Below are 26,166 nucleotides of genomic sequence, written 5' to 3' on the forward strand. Positions count from 1 at the left end.
ACTGTAAATATTGTGCCCTGAGTGCAATATATTTCTTTGGTGGTTAAGAATCTTAAAATGCCTCAGGATCTTCTAAATGTCAATTTTCATTACATAGCGCCAAAATGTTAAATGCAGATATGGGAGGTTGAATTGAGTGAGTACTATCCCCAGGATATTCTATGGAAGCTGTAGTTTTTCTTTTAATGAAAAGCTTCCAGGTAAGATTTTGTTTATTTGTGACTTGCCTCTTTCTGCTATAAAGGAAGCACAGGAAGCAAATATGATTTATAATAGTAGTACACATTTACTGAGCACTTACAAAAACTGGGATTTAGCTAGCCATTATCCAAGTCTTTGTTATGCCAAAGACTATACTAGACCTTTTGGCATGCTTAAAGTTTTTTTTTTTTTTTTTTAAAGCTTGCAACAGCTCTATCAGATGAGGGTAGTATCCTAGTCTAAAAGTGAGGTAGTATGTTCAGACAGTAAAACAACCTGGTTCAACAACTCTATATTTAATATGAGTGGTCAACGTATGGCTTGACTCTATGTCTTCCAATGCCAGTCTTGAGTTATGTATATTATACCTAGCTGCATTAAGACATTTCTTGTACCAGATACACATTTGTAGCTTGCATTCAATTAAGAAACAGATATGCAAATATATAATGATAAAAAAACAAGTTTATATACATTTTACTATATGCCTGATAGTTTTCTATGCATATTTAATTTTCCTAGGAAGCCTAGAAATAGGCGTGATGGTTTATTATATGTTTCAATGTGACTGGGCTAAGAGGTGCTTAGATAGCTGGTAAAACAGTACTTCAAAGTGCGTCCAAGGGTATTTCTGGAAGAGCTTAGCATTAACCATGGTAGACTACCCTTGTCAATGTGGGTGTGCATCATCCAATCCATTGAGTGCCTGAGTAGAATAAAAAGGAAGAGGAAAGGACAAATTTGCTTTCTGCTTGAGCCGGAATATCTTTTCCTGTCCTTGAGCATTGGTGCTCAAGCCTTCATGTTTGGACTGGAAATACACCAGCAGCTTTCCTAGGCCTCCAGCTTGCAGGCGCAGATCATGGGACTTCTTAGCCTCCGTAATTGCATGAGCTTTTTCTCTATATATCTTTTTCTACATCTCTCTCTCTCTCTCTCTCTCTCTCTCTCTCTCTATATATATATATATATATATATATTCTCTTTATATATACACGCAGAGACACACATGTACATCTCTCTCTCTCTCTCTCTCTCTCTCTCTCTCTCTCTCTATATATATATATATATACTGGAAGAGGTTAGCATTTGACTTGGTAGACTGAGAAAAGCAAAAAATGTTATTGCTAGAGGGTAGTGAGGAACTAATTAATCTTTTACTCCTCACTAGTGGTGTTGGGAAGCAATAAAGTAATCATGAGTTTTGAGAAACATTCATATATTTTACTGAGTAGTTTCAATTTCAGTAGCCTTTTCAAGTTCCATAGTCAGAGACCCAGGAAAAATTTATAAATGGAGATGTTCGTTAAAGCATTGTTTATATCAAAAACTTGGGATGACATTAATGTTCAATGATAGAGAAAGTTATTAACAACATTACTTATTATATCAGTCAGGATTCTCCAGAAAAATCGAACTAAGGGAATAGAGAGGTGTATAAATATATGTATATATGTGTACATATATGTGTATATATGTGTATATGTGTGTGTATATACATGTATGCACATATACACACATATACACCCCACCAGATTGCATTCATTCAGTTGACAAAGCTGATACCGTTTCGTCACCACTTGAACCATACCCATTCCTTGCTTTTTCTGTAGCCACCTCTGCTTTATTCCTCTTTCAAGATTCAGAACAAAGAATACAGCTCAAAGAATACCTCCTCTCAGAAAGCATTTTCTCCAACAGGTTTAACTAGTCTCTAATTTTTTAGGCTAAAAAATACTTTTAATAGTCTGCCAATATGCCATTTTAGCAACTTGTGTTATAGTTAGAGGAAGCGTGGCATAATAATTAAGGGCACAGTATCTGGAACTAAACAAACATGAAAATTTATGTAAATATATGAGCCGAATATCTTCATTAGTAAAATGGCCATAACATTACCTATTGTATCAGTCAGGGTTCTCCAGGGAAACAGAACTAAGAGGATAGATAAAGAGGTATATCTATATATCTATTATCTATATATCGATATCTATATGTTTGTCTATCTATATGCGTGTATATGTGTGTGTACACAGAAAAGATATATAGAGGTATATCTATATATATAATATCTATTTATCTCTCTATATATGTGTATATATCTATATGTGTGTATATGTGTGTGCTACAGAAAAAGCAAGGAATAGGTGTAGTTCAAGTGGTGAGCAAAATAGAGGAGTTAGAGATGGTATCAGCTTTGTCAACTGAATGAATACAATCTGGTGAGGCTAACAAAAATATACATTAATTAAAACCAATCGAATTAGCTATGATCTTAAAATACAATATTCCAAATAAGTTCTCAATATTTTTGTAATTCATCTTTAATAGTGCAGAGATAGTAATAGCACCACATTCATTGTGGTGCTTTGCTATTATTAAGGATGTCTAAATTTATACTTACACTTTTGATAACTGTGTCATATAACTGATTTTTACTGAAATTATTGTCAGTAGAAATATCTAAATCATATTCACAGGTTTTGGTTATAAGTCTGTCCCCACTACCATATATTTAATACATTCATACTTGGGGATACAGCTATGGAATTTCTACTTCATTATATTTGAGATGTCACCCAAGTTTTTCAAGATCCTTTATGAAATTTGTAGTTCTTCATCCAAATATACTGACTCTGTTAAGGGACAATTTCTTCATGAATGACTTTGGTGTTCATGGTATTGATAAAAGCCAGTTTCAGGGCAGGTTTGGAGTTGGAGCTCTACAGCTATCTACTGGAAACCTTCCTTGAGTAAGCACTTTTGACATTTTTAAACATGCTTAGGTAGTTGCTTACTACAGCAACACCCAAAAATTGTAGCAACACCCAAAAATTGTACTTAAACACCCAACACTCAAAAATTGTAGTAGCAACACCCAAAAACTGTACTTAAAATTCTCCATGTGGGCTATAACGAAATCATGAGGGCTACGATGATGATGATGATGATGTAGAGATCATATACATTTTTTTTCTATTTCCAGTCTTGCATGTCCGGAATAGAAATAAATGGCATTTTTCTGGAATGACTTATTTGTGAATGTAATGCAAACCCAGGTGGTCCCACTGTTTTCTCCTGTAGCAGTCTGCTCATCGCTTTAATAAGTCATCTTATACCTTTTCCACTTTCCACATTTAGTTCAATAATTTCTAATTTATAGCATCCATATTCATTTAAATTTTGAAAGTTAGGAAAATATTTGCTTAACTCTATTCTTTCTGCACTACTTTATTCTCAACAAATCCCCAGTTTACCAACAGTTGAGTTTTTTTTTTTTTTTTAAGTCTGGCATATACTTTATATTTTCTATTTTAATACTTAAAGCTAGAATTCATCATCTATTATATTTTCACTTATTTTGGAACTCAGTGTCCTCATTTCATCATTTGTAGTACAACAATTATCTGTTTTACAGAAATAAAATATGTGTGTAATAGAAATTGAGGAGTTTTACCATTTGCTTTGTCAATTATTCATACTACCACATGAGAGCCAAAAAAGCTCATTGGTTCTTTGATATTATACATGCATTGAAGAAAAATCTAAAAAGTGAACACATGGATCTAATTATTATTATGAGTAAGGAATATGCTACTTTTTAGAATTAATTGCACATACGGTTATCTTTGAAACCTTCTTGATAGATGTCTTTCATTTTAATGCATTAATGTTTTACCAGTACTCTGCAATTCTTTTTTTTTTTTTTTTTTTTTTTTTTGAGACGGAATCTCGCTCTGTCTCCCAGGCTGGAGTGCAGTGGCGCAATCTCAGCTCATTGCAACCTCCACCTCCTGGGTTCACGCCATTCTCCTTCCTCAGCCTCCTGGGTAGCTGGGACTACAGGCGCCCGCCACCACGCCAGGGTAATTTTTTTATTTTTTTATTTTTAGTAGAGATGGGGTTTCACTGTGTTAGCCAGGATGGTCTCTACCTCCTGACCTCATGATCCGCCCTCCTCGGCCTCCCAAAGTGCTGGGATTACAGGCATGAGCCACCGCACCTGGCCTACTCTGTAATTCTTAAACTAAAGAGAGATAACAGAATGAGTAAAGGTTAACTAAATTAGATCATCTTTCATAGTATAGAGATCACTTTTTTATCAATTTGTTTTCTCTTTTGTTCTTTTAACAAAAATACACAAAATATAGTTCTTGCTAACCAAACACATAAAATAAATAGTTGCAGAGAAATTCCCTATTGCTTTATAATTTACTAGCTCTTTTTCTTTATATAAAAATCAGATCACATATTTTGATATTATTCTTGTAAACAAAAATAGTAACTACATAGAGGTGATAGATATGTTAATTAGTTATAAGATGATCATTTCACATTGTATATGCATATCAAAATATCAAGTTGTATACCTTAAATATATAATAATTTTTATGCCAATGATATCTCAATAAAGCTGTTAATCAGCCAATGCACCATGTTTGTGCAGTTGACCGCTCTAAAAACTGAATTATAACAAGAGTTTTCTCTCTAAATTTCATTTACATTGCTCCCTTATTCAGGTTTGGAAACATCACATAACTTGCTAAATTTTCAGAGTAAAATTAAGCATGAGATGCCATCTAAAGAGACAATTTTCTGAGTCTCTCTCTCAGAAAATGATCATCGTTTAGCATGACAATTTTATCTTTCCAGTTTCTATAGTCTGACCAGCATCAATCGTGTGTTAGATGTGTCTCTGTCTCCAGCTAAAATGATTCTAATAACTCTCCCAAGGTAACCCAAGTGGGAATTCAGTATCAGAAATGTCCATGCTTTCACTTTCAGAGATTAGTTCTGTAATAAATTCTGGTGATTGATACACTGTCCACTTTTTTGAAGTAATCTTAGACATAAAGCGAAAACAAGCACCTGCCTACCACCTGGCTTTCCCCAGCAGCAAATTCCACATTGGTTCACTTGTTTCCTTCTTCTTCTTCTTCTTCTTTTCTTTTGTGTTTCTTTATTTGTTTTGAGCTGAAAATACAAGAGATGCACTAAGTGGCTGACAAGTCCACTTTTCAATGGCTAGGGAAAATTGGCACAGTTTCAGAATGTCAAACTCCAGAAGCCATTTAAACCCAGTGTGTATGCATCATTGGGATTGTGGAGAATCTAGAGCCCTTATTCCAAGAGTGTGGCTTCATAGATACAAATCTTTCCTTGATGAATGAATTCTTTTTCTAGAAATGGATTGTATTGGTTGGCAGTATTGACAATTCCCTCTGCATGTCATTGCACTGAGGAGCAAGTGCCTGTTGACTTCCATTATGACTGTCCACTGGATGCACTTATTACAGTCTTATCCAGGGAAAACCACCAAGGAAGGCCAGCAAAAACAGGTTTTGTTTTGAAGTGTATCCCTAAGATGCTCATTGCTTGTGTCTCCGCCACTGCTTCAGTAGCAAGCTGGCAAACAAACATTTTATTTCATTCAACTAGAGGCAGTCAAATAAACAGAGTTAGGGTTTTCTAGAGAATGTCATAACGTGAATTTTAACAAACTATAGGACCTCTTACAGACTTAAAGTTTCTTTTTCTATCCCTTTTATTTTTCATAGCTATTTCTTTCTTTGGGCACTCAGGGCTTCATCAACATAGAAAGATTGGAAATGTATTCTCTCATACCTCTTTCAATAAACAAAAATAAATTAAGAATTTGTGTCTGGACACTACACAAGGAGAATCCCTCATTTAAAACAGTAGCTGCATAATAAAGAATATATAATGCACAATATAATACTGGCATATTATCTTGATGCTGCTGTTTCCATTCCACTTTTTTCTAAAAGTTTAAATTTTGGAAATTTCCAAATTCTAATTGACTTCTAACATCTTCCTTAAGAGCAACAGAACACTGAAATGTGCAATTCCTTCCCAATTAGAAATAATTCAATTCCTGTTCTACCTCATTGCTCCTGTTGGTTTGTTTAGTCTTTCCGAAAGCTAAATCAAATTAAATCCTTCCACATTTCACATCACTCAAGCAAAATAGTCAAATATAACTTTAGCCGATTCAAACATTCACTCTCAGACCCAAGAAACTTCCAAGAAATACAACTTACCTTATCTTTTCAACCTCTTTGATCTTTCTCAGGGAAGAAGAAAAGAGGGGAGTAATTAGAAATTATACAACCTTTAACAAAAGTTTATCATAAGTTTGAACAAGGACACAGATTTTTTAAATCTTCACAGAGACCTGCTAAAGTGAGGATTGCCTTCCAGGTTTTAGAGTGGCCTCCTGAGGCTCAGAGAAGGGTAAAAGCTTACACAGGTTCACATGTAAAGGTATGTCCCAGCCGTGATTTGAATCCACGTCTTCTTGCCTTTAGAGCTTGTACACCCTATCACTCTACCTCTCTTAGTCTTCAGTCCTTGTTCCTTTAAAATTCTGAACCTGGGCATTTGTAGTTTTATCAGCTAAGCAGAAAAAGTAATATCTTTCTCTTAGTGTTTGCAATGATGGAGGGTCTTGTACAATTCTTATTATATCTGCCAAGGGGCCCTTAGACTAGTCATTCAATTTAGATAAACTCCTACACTTGTTTACTTTAAATAAGGATGCTTGATGTGCTCAATGGGTGAGTGTGGGTGACTTCGGGCGGGGAGAAAGTACTAAAGTTGTTTCAGCTGTCCAGATCAATTTTGAATGCAGCCCATCAGACCTTAAATCCCTGTTATCAAAAGCTATGTACATTGCAAATCGATTTAATTTATTCTGGAGTGATAAGAGGTGAGAAGTTTCTGTGTGTGTAGGTTTCCTGGCACAATCAAAGGGGGTTGGAAAAGCATCACAGCTTCTATTCGTCTTCACAAATATAAATGCTGACCTCCAAGGGGAAGCTCTGTCTGATATAAACCCTCCATACCTTGAGTACTTTGGGTGAAGGCGTTAAAGGACATCACTCAAGCGAAATCTCATGGCTACCACCGGACTATGGATCACTGATGAATGAGCCAGCAGTTGAATGTTTAGCAGGCTGTGACGACTTTGCACGGGAATATGAAAATTTATTACCAGCTTGCCACATCAGCGCCTGCCCTGCCTGATTTCCTGGTTCCCTCCCGGTGGCTACTCCCACTCCATCTGACAGTCAAACCCCTCTCGCTCCCCATTCCCCTCCCCCGCAGAGAATTGATGGTCTAAACTGTCACGGAGTCCTGGCCGTCATTTTTCAGGAAATCTGGTACCCAAGATGATGCCTTTGGATCAGGGATTTTATTTAGGAGTAGTAGTTTGCGCTGAATTGTTTTCTACATGACCTTGCTGAGGGGGTTAAAGGGTGTCCGTTTTGCGTGCTGTGGAATTTGTGCAGCCCCAAAAATATGCACGGTGGGGGGTTGGGGGGGAGAAGGAGGCAGAAGGGAAAGGAGCCGCGGAGAGGAGAGCCAGGGAGAAGAGGAAGGAGGAGAGACCGGGAGAGCGCAGCATCAGGCAGACAGGCGCCGCCAGCCAATCAGAGGCGCGCTCGGGAGCTGCAGAGACCCAGCCTCGGAGCCCAGGGCTCGAGGTGAGCGGAGCCTGAGTCTGGGCTTTCCGAGGACCGCGAGCAGCTGTGCCCAGAGCTCTGGGAAAGTCCCCTCTCTTTGCTTCTTATAAATTAAGTTCCTTTCCACCAGTTAGGGCAAGTCCGCCAAGGTAAGGCTTCAATAAATGACACTTTACTCTCTAGTGACATGAATATTTTTGTGTACAGCGGGGCTGCTTTACCCAGTTCTGAGTCAAAGCAATATTGGGTGAAATCTTCCTCTCCGATGGGTTTCACAGGATCGAGGGCTGAGGGGAAAGTTGTAGCTAATGCAGGCTGCCTTATCGCTGGTATACATTTGAATTTTCTTATGCAGGAATGCTGCCATAGAGCCTATCGAATGCGAGTCTCAGAATCCAGCTGCGTGTCTGTTTATGTTTATCTGTGCCTGTGCTGTTGTCTTCCCTGAAGAAGTTGGAAGGATACTCTGCAAGGCACATTGCAATAGTGATGGCATCAGTATAAGCTGTCATTTATGTCTATCTGTAAAAGTGAGGGGACGCATGGTCAGAATAGAAACAGGGGCACTGAAATTGAATTTTCGATAGTGCTTTTTTTAATTATTGCCTTTCCAGTATCCTCTAAAATTACGTGATTTCTGAGCACTGAAACTGCAGCAGGACAAGCCTCATTTATATTCTTTCATTCTTTTTTTTTTCTTCCCACGAATCCCTGCCTTAAATGCTTATTAAAGCTTAAGATGAAACTTTTGCTTCTTTTAAAGGGCACTTATAAATGATGCATGAAAAGAAATTAGGTAGGCTCCTGTGATCAGCAACACACTTTATTTATGTTTGTTAACTCTCATGCATTTCCTTTTCTTAACTTCTTGTTTGAGTGTGGAAGTAACTATTATTTTGTCTTGATTTTTATGTCTTCAAAACAAGGTAAATTATGCCTTATGCGTGTGTGTGTGTGTGTGTGTGTGTGTGTGTGTGTATGTGTTGTCTGTACAGATGTGGCTCTAGGCAAACCTCTCATATGTAACAGGTGAAAAAATAGAATTTTATTAGCTAGGGCTATTAAAATATTTTTATTTCAATGTCTCATTGCATTTAATGTTGTAGTCAAGAATAAATGTTCCTTGCTTTTTTCCTGTTGGAAGTCAAGAAAAAAATAAAATAAAAATCTTAGCTAAAAGTATTATGGTTTTCGGTTTGCTCAGGTGATGGCATCACTGCTTTGAGCCGAGAGACAGATCAGAGGAAGATTTTGTTATGCAGCCAAAAAAACTAACTACAGGCTCTGACTGTGTTTTCAAACCTTTATTTTTCACTCTGGGATCACCCACAGATTTTTCAAAGCAGGGGACTTTGCTCCTGCAATAATTGTTCTTTTTTATTTTAGTGTATTTGTCTTACCAGAGAAAATGCTTAATTCTAAATCAGGAGTTTGAGGTCCAGCCTAGATCTTACATATACCTTGTTGGGATGTGGGAGGAAGAAGACAGGATGTGATACTCGTAGATAATGAGTTCCATTGTGTAACACTCTGGTGCTATCACCTATTATGATTGCAGTTGCCCTCAAGCCTCCTGTTGTTTATTTAATTCTGGATATCTTAATAATAAATTGACCTGGTATAGGTCAACTGATGCACTTCCCCCAGAAGACATTCACTTAGTGCACCTTGGTGAGTATTTTATGAACTATACTTCTGATGCTTTTTCTCAGAGATAGCCAACTTAAAAAACCAACCAAACAAACAAAAAGGAACTGATACCAATGGTCAAGATTGATTGCCTCTCTGAAAACAATGGGAGGTAGAAAATGAGCATTGGCTATTATACATGCAACAGAAATGCCCAGCTGAAGATAACCCAATAGCAACAGAGAATATAATAGTAGAAGGACAGTGAGTGGCAGGAAACTCTAGCTGTAACTGTATCCAGTGCAGACTGATTATAATTAGCTATAGCAGTCACAAGTATGAGCAATAGCACCCGGTGCTAGAATGAAGTCCATACATTGTGCAATTTGGAAATTATTATTCCTCTCAATGACTGATTTCAAATAGATATAGTGGACTTGTGAGAATATATGAGTCATTTATTCCAACTTTATAAATTATTTAGATGAAAGCTGCTATAAATATAAAGTACTTTTTGTCCCATTGGCTGATATAAATAGCATTATTATGCTTTGCATTGATTTTTGCAGTCTGATGAATACAAACCACATGTTTGCAAGTTTTTGGGTCCCAACAGCCCTGTATTTAACTTATTGCACAGAAGTATACCTTAAGTATCTGCAACCTGACTTAACTGTCTTTCAGACTCTAAACATGCATGTAACACTTCAACCAAGCTAGGATAAAACATATTGAACTTATTGACCAGGAAAAACTTACTTCTTTTGAATCCATATATCTGACACAGTGAAGTCTAGTGAAGAATGAGAGAGATTGACACATTAAAGACAAAGCATGTATATGGTGTTCTTTGTGTTTCTTTTTTTTTTAGTTAAGTACAGAACTTTAAGCCCTCATGTGCTTAATTGTATGACTTCATTATACTTGCATTATACATATCTATAGTACTGCATTTTAGATTAGGCCTTCTTAACCTTGGTGCTGTTGGTATTGTGAGCTCTATCATTCTCCTGGGGGACTTTTCTGTGTATTGTAGGCTCCTTAGTAGCATACCTATTCTCTACCCACTAGATCCCAGTAGTAGCACCTCCAACTTGTGTCAATAAAAAAATCTCTCTATACATTGTTAGACATTGTTAACTATCCCCTGGGGAGGATGCAAAATTACATTGAGAACCACTGCTTAGAGCAATTTTGAGCAGTGGTTCTCAATGCAATTTTGAGAACCACTCAGTGGGAACCACTGCTCTAAGCCAAACCAAAGGATGTATATAGAAAAAAGTTCATGCATATGCTATTTGAGTAGGCAACTGCCCAGTCCAGTTTGGATGCTCTACAGATAAATCCCCTCATTTCGCTTTGATAATGAATGGGTTTCAATTGGTAGGTGTTTTACTAGATCCCTAACACAGTACTGTGGAAGATCTTGCCAGTAAACTGAGAGACGAGGGCTATATTATCATATGCTAACATTTTTGGGACAAGAGGAAATGAAAACTGAGAGATAGTATAAATGTTGAGGTTGAAGACAAATTTCACTTTAATTTTCTTCAGATGATCCTTTAATATAAATAATAAATAAATAAAGATACTGGTTCTTCTCTATAATGGCTTCTACTATTATATTTTGGGAGTTTGTATATGTGTGGGTTGTAGGGAGGGAGCATTCACTCTAGTTATTCTATATGCTTGGAGTAGTTTCTAGTGTTTAAAGCCTCCAGAAGTAAAATGAGAACAGTTTGATTTAAAAGGTACAGTTTTAGGCAAGTGCTGATGTGTAGCACAATGGAAAAGAACTGAGCTTAATGATTTGAAGACATGGCAGAGGGTGCATACTGACATGGATTAACGCATCATGCGTGTCTGATCTTTAGGCCATTTTCTTTATCCATAAAAGGTGATGATAAGAGGTGTAAAAACCCAATATACAAGGTTTTATACTGGCTTACAATTTGTAAAGCTCTACACTAATGTTGGTAAATTATCATAGATTCAGTATCTTTGATGATTTGTCTGATTAAAATGGATTAAGCATGCTGAGTCTTTCAGTTATTCTAGTGTGGTTAAAAATCATCTACAAGAAAGGTTAATATTCTCTGCTATATTATTTTCATGGATGAAAGTGAACATCTAAATTTCTAATATTTTCAAATCTAAAATTTGAAATATGTGATTTAAGATTATGAATACACCTCAATTTTTTTCTTATTTCCATCCTTCCTCATATTATCCACATTTAAAATTTATTATAAAAATGTAGACATATAAAACGTAGAATGTGACTTGAGATTTACTCTTAAACAGTAACCATTATTAATGCTTGATGTATATTTTAAAAATAATTTTTCAATGAATAGATTAATATGGATATATATACAAGTAAAATTATATATTTTTAGAAAGATATAGTGATATACATAGAGAGGCATACAGTCACATAAACCCATGTGCACAAATATATATTTAAATAAATACAATTTCATAATATTATATGTAACTAATTTTGTAGGATGTTTGTCTTCCATGTGAATAGTAGAGAGGATACATGATTTTTCTATGAGTCCAGTGTGCCATTAGGTCTAGGTCTGATGCTTAGTTCAATGTTGAAGACATCCATTTGTTTACAGGTCACTCATTAAGTCAAGGAACTTTGAATTGGTGGGTGTCCCTGCCATATTTAGTATTATGCATTTTGATTATTGCATATGGTTGCATAGATATTTTTAAATAATCCCTTATTACAATCTTTTTAAATGACAAAGAGAAGGCCAACACAAGTTAAACAATTAAGAACCTCTATCACTGCTGGTAGTGTTTTGACTTCTAAGTGTGGTACACGTTCCAGGAAACTATTTCTGGGAAAATTAGCAGGTAGAGAGGAAATGTAGGAGCAGGTGTAAGAGGAGCATTTGCCCTAGTGCACCCTGACATGCTCAGATGTTGCTTTTGTGGATACTAGAAAGTTCTGATATGTAAATTTCTACATTGTTGAGCCACATAAATTTAGAAATTTCTTGGTAGGTCTGAGAACAAAATGAACAAAGTTTGATCCCTAAAAATATTGAGTGAAATATTTGCTTTAATCAACGTCCTTCAATGCCAGGACTATGTCTTATTCAAGATTTTACTCAAAGCACATGGAATATGATAGATGAATTGTTGGTAAAATAAATTGAAGATGTGCAGACGCCTCCACTGAAAGGGAATTCAACTATCATTTCTGTTTCATTTTATGTTTAGATGATCATAAGGATTCTCAAATAGGTATTTATTGCCATTATTTTGAGGCCTTTAGGATTAGTACAGATGACTTACATATGACTTATATGTAACTATGCACAATTAGATATTACTGATAATTTCATTTGATCCAATTATTTTCAGTCTACCTGATATTAAAAGTATTTTAAATAAAAATATCTAGGTTAGATCCACAGTTACCAATGTGATATAAATGAGATAGGGTGCCATTTCAATCCATCAAATTATACATATATATATTTTTGATATGAGTTACAGATATTTCTCCATTATGTCTTTAATTTTGGCTTTTTTTTTTTTTTTTCGAGACGGAGTCTTGCTCTGTCGCCCAGGCTGGAGTGCAGTGGCACAATCTTGGCTCACTGCAAGCTCCACCTCCCAGGTTCAAGCGATTCTCCTGCCTCAGCCTCCCAAGTATCTGGGACTATAGGTGCCTGCCACCAAGCCCGGCTAATTTTTTGTATTATTAGTAGAGACGAGGTTTCACCATGTTAGCCAGGATGGTCATAATCTCCTGACCTCGTGATCCACACGCCTTGGCCTCCCAAAGTGCTGGGATTACAGGTGTGAGCCATGGTGCCTGGCCTCGAATTATAATATTTAAAAGAATTTCTGAAACCAATGTTGACACAGTTATGATAAAACTTTTACTTGTATTTACTCCTGCCTGGTGGAAGTGAAAATCAATATATCGATTTTAAAAAGCAATTTGCAACCCATTGTGAGAGATAGGAAAGTGTAGTTTCCCTTATACACAACTTGTGGGAATAAATTAGGAAATAATTAAAAATATCACAAAAATGAAGAAACTCTTTAATAAGTTAAAATTAATTTAATAATTTGAATCAAAGAATGATAAATGTATGGCAATTAAATATAATTTACTAAGCTTGATACTAAATTTTATGTATGCTATAATTTTTAAAAAATTTTCGGAAAAATTTTGAGAGAAAAATGTGAGTTTTCTAGATTTTTCTGTGTTGTTTATATTGTATTTATTTTGTAATGTCTCATTAGTAGTTTTTACTAATGTGATATAATTTGAATGAGCCATGATAGTGTCCATGAAAATCTATTTTGGTTGTAGTGAATTTTTCTTGTTATGGAGAACCCACTTTTTGAGTCATTTGTTCTATTTAGCTTAGCAATAGATGGGAAAGCGTTGTATGATTAAGATTATAAAATAAACCAGTTCCCAAAGACCAATCAGTAAAGTTCCTATTTTGATAACTAAAATTCTACCTGTAGAAATTTTTTAAAGCAAAAATAAAATCCAATTGCATATTAAATTATATTTTTCCTGTTATATAGTAAATTAAAATTTTGTATTCATTCATTCATGGAGGTTGCCATCTGTTTGGGAAGAAAGCTGGTAAACAAGGGCATAATTAGTATTTTGTAGTATTTGTAGAAAATTGTTAAAGAGAAAAAATGAAAAAGGGATGCAGAAAAAAATTGTCAAGAGATAGATGGTGGTTTGATATTTTATCTATTTGGCTAGGAAGCCTGGGAGGAAGTGTGGATATGAACCATGTTGCTGTCTCAGGAACCATATTCCAGGGAGAGTGAAAAGCAAGTGCAAAAGCCCTAGGGAAGGAGCACCCCTGGCTATCTGACACATAACAAGAACAGCAGAGCTGAGTGAAATAATTGAAATGGAGTGTTATGATCTGAATGTGTCCCTCAAAATTCATGTCTTGGAAACTTTACCTCCAATGCAACAATTTTGAGAAGTGGCATCTTTTGAAAAATGCTTAGGTCATAAGGATGTGAATTACAGCCCTTATTAAGAGAGCTTTTGGGAGTGGGTTCACTTCCTCTTGCCACAACATGAAGACCCAGCAAGAAAGCCCTCACCAGATGCCAGTGCCTCAATCCTGGACTTCTTAGCCTCCACAACTGAACTGTGAGGAAATAAATGCCTGCTCTTTATAAATTATTCTTTCTGTGGTGTTTTGTTATAGCAGCAGAAAATGGACTAACAAATAGCATACAGGAGGTGATAATGTTAAGAAATAATAGAAACCCGATCATGTGTAGATCCTGTAGATTTGTTTAAGAACTTTGGATTTTTCCTACAAGAGTATGAATGGTATTTGATCATTCTGAGCAGAGACGTGACATTATCTGATCTGTATTTCAACAAGAAACTCTTGTCACTCTGTTGCAGATAGACTGAAGAGGAGCAAGAACAGAAACAGGGAGCCAGTTACAGATCTATCCCAAGAATTCTGGGGAGAGATGATGATGTCTGCAGCAGAGTGACAGCAGTGGAGATTGAGAGAAAAGGTTTGATTCTGTATTTATCATGAAAATAAAGTTGGCAGGATATGATACTGCTTAAGATATAAGTCTGATGGGGGAAAGTGATGTGAAAGGATAAATTGTGATATTTGTATCCTACACAATAAGAGGGCTGCAACTAATATTCCCTAAGAAGCAAAATAATTGAGGAGAATCAAGTTGGGCAGGAGAAGGAGAGAGGCAGTAGAAGTAAAGACCTGAGTTTTGCACATATATTGATTGAGATGTCCAAGTGGGGATAAAATGCAGTCAATGGAATACGCAACTGTGGAGTTGCAGGGAGAGCTTTGTGGTGCGGGTATAAAATACAAATTTGTATGCAATATTAGATTGCACTTAAAATGAAGAGACTGAATATGAGAGAAAATGTTAAAAACATAACGGCCTGGAATTGGAGCAACGAACACCTGTGGGTTCAAAAGATGGGGAGAAACTGGCAACTAAGGAGTAGCTGTAGTGGGAGGGGGAAGCTCCGGTGAGTGACTGTCTTGAAGCCTGGGAAGATGGACTTCAAGGAAGACACTGTCTTGAAATACATTTAAATTATGGAAATGGAAACTCACAAATACATATGAACACATATTCAATATATATTTAGTGGAATTTTTATTTTAGGTATAAAGAGTGTATTTCCTTAATTAAAAAAATCATCTTAAAATTTTTGTGGTTGCTTACTTTTTCTGATGTATGTATTTATGTAAATCATTCTATATTCAAGGTGAGTCCATTTGTTTGTGTCATCTGTGATTTCTCTCAGCAGTGTTTTATAGTTCTCCTTTGTAGAGGTCTTTCACCTCCTTGGTTAAGTATATTCCTAAGTTTTGTTTTGTTTTGTTTTTTGCTGTTGTAAAAGGGGTTGAGTTCTTGATTTGATTCTCTGTTTGGTCGCTGTTGGTGTATAGAAGAACTACTGATTTGCGTACATTAATTTTGTATCTGGAACTTTGCTGAATTATATTATCAGTTCTAGGAGCTTTCTGGAATAGTCTTTAAGGTTTTCTAGGTAAACAATCATATCATCAGCAAACAGTGACAGTTTGACTTCTTCTTTACCAATTTCGATGCTTTATTTCTTTCTCTTGTCTGATTGCTCTAGCTAGGACTTCCAGTACTATGTTGAAGCTGAGTGGTGAGAGTGGGCATCCTTGTCTTGTTCCAGTTCTCAGAGGGAATGCTTTCAACTTTTCCCCATTCGGTATTATGTTAGCTGTGGGTTTGTCGTAGATGGCTTTTATTACCTCAATGTGAATCTGCTATTAGAAACAAATGGAACATTCTTGATGCCATAAAAACAACTATTGCCACAAAGTACTCATTTAATCATCTATGTATTTTATTAGTCAACGTATTTTTATCTTCTATTATATTTATTAGGTTTACCTAAATTGGGTGCTATAATTATTGCTTTTTCAGATCTGACTAGGTAGCAGCATAAACTATATCTCATTTAGTACTAATTCTTTTAAAATGTTGTTTCCTGTCAACCCCAATTTATGCTACAAATGATTATAGTAAAAGAAGAGTAGACAAAATATGAAGTTTCCCCAGCCAATATATCAATTAAAAGACCATATGTTTTTACCTTGCCATTTCCTAGTGATTTATGCCCAGACTTTTAAGTGCAAGGTAAATCATTAGGAACTGAGATATAAATCTACAGTTTCAGCAGAAGGTCTGAGGTGATTAAGTTGTGAAACTGATATTTTAGCAAATATACAAGATTACTATATTGCAACATTATTTCAGCATTGTTCATACGAATTAAAGTATTCCTTCATACAACTATCCCAAGACACACTCTGCTTCAACACACACACACACACACACACTCCATCCCCACCAACAATCACCTTATGACTTTATAATCACACCTTATTAAACTTAAGAGACTATAATCAGCTTGATTAGCTAGTTCTTTATCAACCAAGCTTCACTCAGAATATTTGTATTCTAAGATAAACTAAGTGAAGTAGCTTCTGAAACTCACTCTATGAGTGAAGTTACAACAATACTTCAAACATATTAATGTATAAGTGCTGCATGTGACTACCTTGAATGCTAGCATGGTAGGCAGCATAATGGTCCCCAAGATGTTCACATACTAATCGCTGTAACTTGTGATTATATTACATGGCAGTGGAGGGTTATGATTGCAGATGGAATTAAGGTTGTCTATCAGAGAGCCTAAAGTAGGGAAATGATCCTGGATAAACTTGGTGGGTCCAATGTAATCCCAAGGCTCTTTAAAAGTGAAAGAGGGAGGAAGAGAGGAGGACACAGTGATCATGTGAGAAGGACTCAATCTGATTTTGCTGGTTTGGAGTATGAAGGAAGAGGGCCAAGTGCTTTGGTCAGCATCCAGAAACTGGAAAAGACAAAGGAAATGGATTCTCCCCTAGTACCTCTAGAACGGAATACAGCCATGCTAACACTTTGATTTTAGCTCAGTTGAGACTTATGTCAGACTTCTTACCAACAGAGCTGCAAGATAATAACTTAGTGTTTTTTTAAAGCACTAAATTTGTGGTGCTTTCTGGCAATGGAAAACTAATAAAACTAGCATATTGAGGTTTCTGAAGTTCCTGCATATAAATAAACAGCACATCATGTGAATTTTCCAAGGAGAAACATATAGAAAGTTATTTAATCTGTAATAATTATACTATCAGTCTGGAATTGTTATATTGCTCAAAATTAAATTGATGAAAAAGTCATATGAAACCCAAAGCTTAGTTTCCTGAAGGATGCTAGTTGCCTCAAAAAGAAGGTAAATGTTACTCCTAATGAAAGAAAATAATTTATACTCCCTAATGAATACGTTCTTATCTCTAGTAATTATATATTATTACTGTTTATGTGAGTTTATTGAACTTCCAGTTTCTGTGTCCAAACATGATTAAAATAGTATTGAATTATTTTGTACAGTCTTAGGTAAATTATTCATCCATGCAAACAATAAACAAAGTAAAATATAGAATATTTGCAAAAGAAACATATTACCCTCTCTGCTTTTTACTTTTGTAGTGCAGGAAATAGTTACTCAACTTTTGCACAATGTCATTTAAAAAAGTGAATTCAATCATAGTAGAATATTCTATAGCTCAATTAAAAAATGTAACCTCATATAATTAACAAAGATTGGCTTAGAATGAGAATATAGAAATCTGTGTTTACTGATCAAACTAATTTTTAACTAAGAGACTAGAATGTTGCTCAACCTTTTAAAAACTGCTAAATAGGGAAAAATTTATCCTTCCAGTTTGAATGGCCTTATCTGATGTTTAAATCATAACACCTATGAAAATGTTCATAGAAAAATGTCAAATTTCAAGGGTATTAAAAAATAAAAGAATGGATTAAGGCAAATTAATTAAATTTGGCTAATATCAATTTTCTTTCTTTCTTTAAAATGTCTCATGGATATTGTTTGCTTATACCTGGTTATAAAAGCCCTCTTTAGCATAGGATTCTAAAAGCAGTCATATGATTTGCCTGCCTGCACATGAAACAATCCTAGACATGATGGAGTATGCAAATGGGGTGACATATACCAGTCTTCTTTAATCTGGCTTATTGGTGATGTTGGAAATACTGGCACAAATTGTCCATCTGAGTTTCTGTATTCTTTATCAGAGTGCCTCATTCAAATAATTGAATTCTAGGTAATAAAAAACTTGCAAATTAGCCAAAGCTTTGGGGAATAACTTCAGCTAACTGCAAAGCCTGTGAAAGCACCAGTTTGCCGAGATTACGTCAGCATCTGATCTGCTTCCAAAGAACCTGGCTGGGTACTCATAAGCAGAACCAACTCCCAATAATGTGTTCATTTCTTGCACACAAGGAAGTGCCATTTTGTTTTTCTCTTACATGTTTACTTTCCTGAATTTTTTTTTTGTTCTTTTAATTTCTTAAGTGACAGGTGTTTATTGTAACAAGTCAAATTATACTTTGTTTCCCTTTCTTCAATCCCACTGAGCTGAAATATCTACAAACTATATATCCACAAATTAATACTTTGTTTATCCACTTACACCTTTTTCCATAAACCTGAAAAACATATATATTTAAACATGCAAACATTAATTTTATTCAGCTTTTTAAAAATCAGGTGTTATTTAACCCATACTACTCTACTTAATCCTTACTTAATATTAGATCATTAAAATCTCTACAAAACAATATGTCAATCTGATGTGTTCTTGTCTTTATTTTTGCCTCGTAACTCATTTTCATCCCTGTTTCTGTCTTTATATCCTGTCATGTTGCCATAAGTTAGTCTTATCCTTTGAAATTTGTAGGTATTCTTTTGTTTTCCTATTTTCAACTCTATATCATTATATTTCTAACAATATTATTTCTTTCCTCTGTCACTCTGGATTCTACCAATCTTTCTAATCCTCCCAATCCCCTCCAGTCCTCATTAATCCTCTTTTTTCGGAGACCATCTACCTTATACTACTAAAGAATATGCCTGAGTAATAGAGCCATCTGATCTTCTGAAACCCCTCAGTAAGACTAAGTCCATATTTCTTCCCTGAAATACTGCAGTTGACAATCTTCAATTGGTGATTCTTCGAGATTGTTGAAAGGTCATAACCATTAGTTTACTACTGTGTCCACTCTGTACTGAAACAACAAATGTGTGTGTATGTGCGTGTTTGTGTGTGTGTGTGTGTAGATAAAATGTATTTTTCCCCTCAACTCTTTTTTTGTAATTATGTAGATTGCCAGAATCTGTGAGCTTTTTGCATTGTCTGTGATATCTAAAGACCTTTATTTTCCTAGATCTTTTAAATGTATTATGTAAAGTAAAATTTAAAATAGTTTTTCTTCAGAGTTTTTAAACAGAATTTATGGAAGTTTAATTAAGAATTATTTAATTTGAGCCATTTAACACTCACTCAGGTAATAAAAGGGAAAAGAAGCATGAAACAATAAGAATCAATAGAATATGAATTTCACTGGGTCGAAATTTGCTAAGTATGAATCACCGTTTCAGATGAGGTGCTCTCGCCAACTTCAGAGGCAGTTCTTGTGTGACTGTGACTCTGGAAATAAGTAACCGTTAGGAATAGCTGTTTCTCTGAGAAAGCATCTCACTCCATTTTCAGTCCAGTGCTAAAGACGATTTAATGTGTATGCAAAAAGGTATTTTTAACACTTAAATTTGGTATTAGCATCCTGGATGTGCTGACTCTTCCAAGTGTAAAATTGTGCTTTCAGAAAGAAGTAAACTAGGACACTTTGTCAGCATCCTAGAAATGATACCCATTCTTTTACTAAAAGAAATGCCAAACATTTAAAATGAAAAAGTAACACATTAACTAAATGGAAAAACCAGATTGTTCTAATCAATAAACTCTACGATAATCGTTTGTTCTTAGCTAATATGTGTTTATATCTCTAATTTATTACCAACTGCAAAAAAGTATTATTTATAAAAATTTGATTTCCTGAGAGACATAAAATATTTAAAATAACAATTGCCTCAAATCAAATCGTGTTTAATTGTTATTGAACTTTCTGCTCTAAATGCTCAACCTAGACCTTGCCTTTCATTGAAAATACCTTCACTCAGATATTTTTGTAGTACACAATCCTCCTACAAACCTCATCATTTACTTTTCTTCATACTTATTTTTCATCTAGCACTACTCAATTTTTTCCCAACATATTGAATTTTATTTAAAAATCACTACCTAAGAAAATTACAGTTTTATGACACATAAAAGTATATTATTTTGGGAAAATGAATTTCATTGTACAAAAATATACAAATTTAACATAATTTTTATTAAGTACGATGTGGAGACATGGTATGCTGAAAAAATCATAGAAATTATTTAAGTAAAATGTATACTTTGAACTCAGATTTTATATAACTTATTGATTTAGTTAATGTTATATTTATATAATGTATCATTTATAATTTACTTGTGCATGCATAGTCAACCAGATTAACTGCCAGTTTTCTCTGGAACCTCAACATGTAGTAATCGTTTTTTATATGACATTTCCTTCTTGGCCTACTGCACAGGAGTGTAGGTAGATATTGTTAACTTCATTTTGTAGAAGAGTACATTTAAGTCATAGAAGTTCCTAGATGGCCCTACGGGACACACTTACTTAAAAGTAGCCGGGTCAGAATGGAGCATGCCCAGCTTTCCTCTTCCATCCATAATGCCTCTTCACAGGCCAGCACCCACACGCCCTGCACCCTGGATCCCAGCTGATGGGCTCATATCACATTTCAGAAATAAATTTGCTAAATCAACGGGACAGTGACAAGCTCACTTCCACCAATCTATATGAACTAGTGCCAATATTCCTATCTCTTGCCTCTATTCAAATTATAATGAAGGACAACGCCTGCTATATCTGCACCTCCTTCTCAGGATTCTGTCCCCATACCCTCCCTGACTTCTCTCTTTAATTGGTTACATCATTAAAGTATCACTCTCTAATGGTCCTTCCCATAAGTGTGCTCTGGAAACTTCCATCTTTTTTTTTTTTTTTTTTTGGGGACAGGATCTCATTCTGTCGCCCAGGCTGGAGTGCAATGGTGTGATCTCGGCTCACTGCAACCTCTGCCTCCTGGATTCTGCCTCAGCCTCCCAAGTAGCTGGGATTACAGGTGCACATGACCATGCCTGGCTAATCTTTGTATTTTAGTAGAGACGGGGTTTCACCACATTGGCCAGGCTAGTCTCGAACTCCTGAACTCAAGTGATCTGCCCGCCTCGGCCTCCCAAATTGGTGGAAACTTCCATCTTTAAAACACATCCAGGGACAACACCGCCTATTTACTCTGCTCAGATTTAACATGTTTCTGACATCTGAGTAAATGATCCCATTTGTACCAGTCTGAAAACTGAGAAAGATCCTTTACACCTTTGTGACCCTTATACCTCCTACCACTGTCAGATCCTATATGTTCTAACCCTAAAATATTTTAAAAATATGTTCACTATGTGTATCTTTGCTACCACCCTACTGGTTCAAATCACCATTATCTCTTCTATAATGATTTATTTCATTTGGCTTGCATCATCAAATACCCTTCTCGAATCATTCATATATTCATATGACAATCAGCAAATACTCCCTCTAAGTGTAAATCAATAGATGTTGTTCCTCTCTTTCAAAACTCTTCCAAGGATCCCAATATGAAAAACAGGAGGCTAAATTCTTGCCATCACCTCAAAAACTTTTTATATTCTCATCTAGCCTTCCTCTCCAGCTTGATCCCTATCTATGCTCATTAAGTGACAGTTTTATACTTTCCCTTCCTCAAATATGCTAAGCAGTTGAACTGGCTTGTTCCTTTAGTCTGAAATGTCCTTCTCTCATATTTTTTATGGTAAGCTTCTTGTCCTTCATGCTCTTCTCATCCTATTAAAAACAGAACCCTTTTCCCTAAAGTAGTTCTCTATCACACTAGCCAACTTTTTTCATGTTCTTCAATACTGTTTATTAGCTTATTCCTTTCCTTTTTTCTCACCTCCAAGTAAAAAGTAAACCTTCCTTAACCCAGGATATTGAGCATTCACTTACCTTTGGATTTCCAAGGTTTAAGAGATTTCCTGCCGCACAGCCCATACTATATCTCAGAAAATAAATCTGAAGTACATCGTACATAGATAATAGGACACAAGTGAATACCATACACAGGTAACCACCACTCTTACAAAATGGAATATTACCTGCATTCCTGAAGCCTACCTTTTGCACTTTTACAGTCCTATTCTCTTCCCCAGATATAACCTTTTTATCCTCACTGCTAACATTATATGTGGCGTTTGCCTGTGTATTTAAAATAAACCAAATTATACAGTATTTTTCCATTGAAAAATATTTCCACAGTGTTTTTCCATTGGCTTTTTAACATTACTTTTGTTAAAAGCATCCATTTTGTGGAATGAATCAGTTTTTTCTGCATTTTCATTCCTGTAGATTATTCCATTTTATAAATATACCATAAGTTATTTGTTCTACTACTGAAAGGCTTTTGTGCCATTTCTTTTATTAACGATTAACTGTAATATTATTAATTAATATTATTGACTATTACTTGACATAATAATAGAAATGGCGCAAAAGCCCTTCAGTAGTAGAATGGATAATTTATGGTATATTTACTGTTGTATTTACTATTTACTACTATTCTATTTACTATTTATATTAAAAACTATTACAAATAATATAACTATGAACAGTCTTGTATTTGACTTTTGGAGAACATATGTGTGCCTTTTTCCTGAGTGTATATTGTAAGTAGAATTGTTATAAGTTATGTATATATTCAGCTTTAATAGATAAAGACAAATCATATGCCAAAGTGGTTCTACTAATTTATGCTCCTACACCATTATGAGATATATTTTTGTTATTGTCTGTCTTATTCATTTTAGTCATTTTGGCAGGTATGTAGTGGTATCTCATTGTATTATTCCCCAAGCTATATTTTTAATCTTTAAAACTACAGTAAAATTTGAAAGAATAATGCAGTGAACATTCATACTCTTAAACTGGAGCCATCAATTGTTTTAATTTGCCACTTTCGCTTTATTGATAATGCACCGCCTTCATTTTTCTAACTGTTTGAAAACAACTTTTACCATTTGGATGCAGACTTTCAATGGTAGAAAATTGAAAAGCTTTCTGAATTTATAGACTTAGTAATTTTGACATTTAGTGAACATTTTCTTGATTTACTTTAATAGTTTTGCAAGTAGAATGGTAAGATGCAGTATAAATACAATAGACTAAGTATATTTATTTCAAGATGCTAAGGAAACAAATTTTGCTTTGCAACTTGTGAGGATAATATATAAATGAGAAAAACAAAGGCTGTGCTAAAAATAAACAAACTCATTCAATTTGTTCATCATATTTAAAGCATGAATCAGGTTTGAAATGCCATTTGCAGATAATGCCACCACCAAAAGAATATCGCATTTTCTTTGTATCATCTTTGTTTACTTAGTACAAATACAGTTATTGACAACCAAAGAATGGTAGTTTAGACCTCAGAAAGCACGTTTGTATTTTTTAAAACTTGAATAGGTTTCCCTTTATATGTAGTTCTTACTGGTATAATGGAGACTCCGATGGTGAAGCTAAATTATTGCACTATTTGGCAGATCACCTCGATTCACATTTCTTTCTCTCTCTCTCTTTTTTTTTTTTTTTTTTTAACGTTTAAGTTTAGAGGCACAAGTTAGGTTTGTTACATAGGTAAACTTGTGTCATGGAGGTTTGTTGTACCAATTATTTCATCACCCAGGTATTAAGCATAGTACTCATTAATTGTTTTTCTTGATCCTGTCTTCCTCCTTCCACCCTCCACCTTCGGAAAGGTCCCAGTGTGTGTTGTTCTCCTCTATGTGTCCATATGTTCTCATCATTTAGCTCCCATTTATAAGTGAGAACATGCAGTATTTGGCTTTCATATAGTAGGTTTCATGGTATGTTTTATGTTTCATAGTATGTTTTAATGACCAATAACCTCCACTGATGTACCAAGTTTCGCAAATGATCTTTCTGTTGCCTTTCATTCTTTTAAACAAACTATCTTTTTATATATACATTAAAGTAATATGTGAAGCTCTGGTAATATATTTTAAACTTTGCTTCTAACAAAACTTTTCTGTGGCATTGAACTTTTTTTGCTGATTAGGTTTATAAGTGATGTATGTGAATTCATCCCTATACACTAGCTCTTGAACAATTGAAGGTGCAAGTCACTTTTGAGTACTTCTATTTTAATGGTTATTTTATACTGGAAAATGTTATTTTTATGATATTTACTTGAGAACAAGCAAACTGGATACCAGTTCTATTATATATTCTGAATATTTTCAGAATTTTACTTTATTTTTGTCTGGTAGACTAGCATTTCATCAATAAGCATGCTTTGCTTTAATTAGGGTTAAAATGGATTAATTTGCTTTAAAATGAGCTATTTTTAAGACATCATGTTAAAAATATATTTCTTTTAGAATAAAATCTAAAAATAAGAAAGACTTATGCTCCAGCAGCTAGAGAAGAAATATGGGATTGCTGCACAAACTTTAATAATGTATTTTGTTTTCTTGTAAAATAGCATCACTCCGTCTCCAATGGAGATATTCTTCACTATCTGTTTTTAAAAAGTTTTCTGTATTACCTATATATGTCAACAAGTTAGTTTTCACTAAAATTCTATTTTTTTCTATCTTCTTTATTATTTTAAACACATATATCATATATATTTAATATATGTAGAATAATATTTAATCTCAAAGATTAAATATTATTTTACGGTATAAATAAATGTATGAATAATTATTTTCCTGATAGGGATTTTCAAAAAATCTTATGAACTGTATTCCCATGAGTCTCGTGAACTTAGCATTTAAATATTTCTTCATTTAGGTTTTTTATAGTTGTCATCGGTTTACCCACAACACTACATAGCCTTTTAAAAGAAAACGTAATACAGTAATAGTTCCAAAACCTTAAGATAATGATTTAGGGAGTTTCCTATATAATATACCAATTTACCTAACTATATTTTAAAAGTTTGATTTTTCACTTGTGATCTTAAATGAAAAATATTCCTGCAAAAGTGTAAAATGCTTAAATATATATTGAACAGAAGGATATCCTCTCTTATTGCTAAATTTAATTTTAAATATGGAAATGCATGACATTTATTATTAACAAATTATAAATATAAAGATGACTGTACCATGGCAGTATCAGTAATTTTTAGGAAAAATACTTATGTTTATATTCTTGTGATATTTATATATAGTATATATTAATACTATAATTTATTCATTGATGAATTTGCTTCTTTCTGTCTATTTCATTCTGAGCCTTTTTTATTCGTGCTGCCCTGGAGCTGTAGGTGTTTCTCAATGGTTATTTACTGACCATTTGTTTCTCACTCCCCTGTTCAGCTCATCAACTTTCATGGTTATCACTCATGTAATTTTATTGCTCCATGTATCTAGCTCAGTCCTTTAACCTCTAATCTGGTCTTTTATTTCCACCAATGAGCAGATCTTCTCCACTGTCTTATACTGTTCTATTCCTTAAACTTATTGGATGTAAAACATTCTTGGATTTTTAAATGTTTATATTACTATAATAAGGTGTTAATTTATAAACTCTTTAGGACACCTTCTTTTTTTATTTTATTATACTTTAAGTTTTAGGGTACATGTGCACAATGTGCAGGTTAGTTACATATGTATACATGTGCCATGCTGGTGTGCTGCACCCATTAACTCCTCAT

At 34.6% G+C, this 26,166-nt stretch overlaps 1 protein-coding gene across 7 annotated transcripts in view; it reads left to right on the forward strand.

The window, feature by feature from the left end:
* The window catches only part of CDH18 (cadherin 18), a 1,109,578-nt gene that overhangs the window by 577,897 nt on the left and 505,515 nt on the right, over positions 1-26,166 (forward strand). For 3 of the 7 annotated variants that reach the window (XM_526963.8, XM_016953515.4, XM_003310770.6), the window contains exons 1-2: positions 7,672-7,837; positions 14,749-14,867. The exons of 1 other annotated variant lie outside the window; for it this stretch is intronic. The gene's annotated coding sequence lies outside the window, so the exon portion shown is untranslated. Of the gene's footprint in view, positions 1-7,671; positions 7,838-9,246; positions 9,360-14,748; positions 14,868-26,166 lie in introns of those variants that run through there. 3 more of the 7 variants (XM_063811379.1, XM_063811380.1, XM_063811381.1) reach the window with 2 other exon arrangements.

The sequence above is a fragment of the Pan troglodytes genome, chromosome 4 (genome assembly GCF_028858775.2).
Source record: "Pan troglodytes isolate AG18354 chromosome 4, NHGRI_mPanTro3-v2.0_pri, whole genome shotgun sequence".
Taxonomy (NCBI): Eukaryota; Metazoa; Chordata; class Mammalia; order Primates; family Hominidae; genus Pan; species Pan troglodytes.